This window comes from Mus pahari, chromosome 11 (genome assembly GCF_900095145.1).
Source record: "Mus pahari chromosome 11, PAHARI_EIJ_v1.1, whole genome shotgun sequence".
NCBI lineage: Eukaryota > Metazoa > Chordata > Mammalia > Rodentia > Muridae > Mus > Mus pahari.
The window spans coordinates 69,538,342-69,540,671 of NC_034600.1; the positions used below are offsets into that span (position 1 = coordinate 69,538,342).

The following is a 2,330-nucleotide window of genomic DNA, read 5'->3' on the forward strand; positions in this document are numbered from 1 at the left end:
TCCCCAGAACCCACATAGCAGAAGGAGAGGACTAATTCCAACAGCTGTCCTCTTAGCATCATGAAAGTTCCCTTTCCCAAGTAATAAATAAAATGTAATTACTGTTTTTTTTTTAAAGTATGAAACATGCACCTCCAACACAAACCATGCTGTCAGACTTCATGGGAGCACTAAATAATACAAGAAAGCCATGTGAAGTTGGAGAACCTTCTAACTCATAAACTGGAGAATCCAAATTTGTGTGTGTGTGTGTGTGTGCGTGTGTGTGTGAAGGTTGCTCTAAAATAGCTAGTAATTATGAATTTAAAAGCTCTATAGACATGACCCAGAGACCAGGCATTTGGGTTTCTGGAATATTCTGTGTCCTGTGATGCTGAAAGTAACCATGTTTGTTTATGGGAGTTGGTAAAAACTTAGAAACCTTTGACAGTGCACATCACTGTGCTTTTGGTTTTCTTTATAAAAAACTCATTAAAGAGTTTAAAAATTGAACCCTCGAGGTCTCAGATGCTCACCAGAGCAGTGGCTCAGGATCAAGACTTGCTGCCTGTGAATCCGGATAAAGAGCTTTCCCTGGTCCTTCTCCAGCACCATGTCTGCCTACATGCCACCATGCTTCCTGCCATGACAATAACGGACTAAACCCCTGAAACTGATGCATGCTCACCGCAGCAACCCTTCTCTGGATGACCCCATCCCTCAGGAGTATGCTCTCTTCCTCTGCCCCACGGGCCCCTTTGCTGGAAACACTCCAAGAGTTCTGGGGAGAAAGCAGGCGGCAGTGTGCAAAGAACAGAGCACATGAGGTCTTCCCTCATGTGACACTCTGTGACTTTTTTGCGTGTGAAGACCAAAAGGTGGAGTGTTTGTATGAGGCTCTGAGATGTACAGGGAACAGAATCCTGGGCTCCTTCCCTGCCCTGGTTCCTCTTGTTCTCCATTCTTCCATCAGCTTCCTCATCTTCTTCATCAATAACAGCCCTGCTGACATCATCTGGGAACTCGCCATGGCGTTCGCCACAAAGGCGTCAGTCCTGCCAGTCTGTACCATCAAGCCCTGCACCAAGCAGCTGCACCTGACCTTGCCCATAAGTTCTACCCTCACCATCAAAGGACCCTCAAGCCGCTGGGCAGAGCCATTCAGCCCAGTCACACCTGCCAATGGACAGCTGCCCTGTACTCACGAGACATGAGTTTTGTGCACTACCAGACCCCGAAGGCGCTGTTCCAGTACAAACCCCAGAATGCAGACGAACTAATGCTTAGTCCTGGTGACTATATCTTCGTGGACCCCACTCAGCAAGAAGAGGCCAGAGAGGGCTGGGCCATTGGGATCTCACATTGAACTGGCAGCCGGTGCGAGAACTACACAGAGTCAATGAGGCTGACACCTGGGTTAAGCACAGGACATATACGTTCAATCTAGCCATAGACCTCAACTCTAGGAAGGAATTTGAAGTCAGTAGCAGGGGATATAGGGAATCCCACACCCCGTCATTGTCAAGGACCATTAGAAGCATACAAGCTTTGCAGGCCACCATCGCGAGAAGTGTTCTGGCTGTACATCATGGCAAGAGAGTGGACCAGGTCTTTGGGAAGTCTTGGCTTCAGCAGTATACTACTGGTGATGGAAAATATTACAGGCCAGACCTGAACTTCCCCCATAGCCTGCCGAGGAGGAGCAACAGCATCAAAGACTTTGAAAATGATCCACCTCTATCATCCTGTAGAATTTCCCAGGTCAGACTTGCGGGAGAAGCCATACTGGACAGTGGCGTCAGAGTCACTGCGGTCTTCGTGTCTCCAACCCTGTGCTGTGTGCAGCCAAGCACATCTTGGAAGAACTCACATAGCCTCCTGCCTCGGTCTCACAAAGAAGCTATGACAAATTGTGCTCAGTAGCCTAGGATCTTCTCTCATCTTAAGATCTTTGGCAACAAAGCCTACAAAGTCCCTTAACCACAAGGGTCACTTGTTCATGATCCCGGAAGTTAGGGTGTGTCTTTGAAGGCCATCCTCCAGCCTATCTCAGCCTCTGTTCATCCAAGCACATCATGACTATTGTACAAGGGTCTAGACATAAAGATCTGGGCCTCCTTAAAAAAAAACTGAAGCCTCATTAGATGATTTGGCGGTTAAGGGCCCAGACTGCCCCCACATCAGTTGTCTCACAAACATCTGCAATTCTAGCTCTGGGTGGATAGCAATGAGGATGTCTCTAGCCACATGCACACACACACACACACACACACACACACACACACACACACATTTAAAAATTAAATGGTAAAGGTGTATGTGTATGCATTGTATATAATGTGCATGCATGT

The 2,330-nt window shown here is 47.5% G+C and overlaps 1 pseudogene; it reads left to right on the plus strand.

The window, feature by feature from the left end:
* Positions 1 to 655: 655 nt before the first annotated feature.
* On the plus strand, positions 656 to 1,853 carry LOC110328916 (annotated as a pseudogene).
* Positions 1,854 to 2,330: the final 477 nt, after the last annotated feature.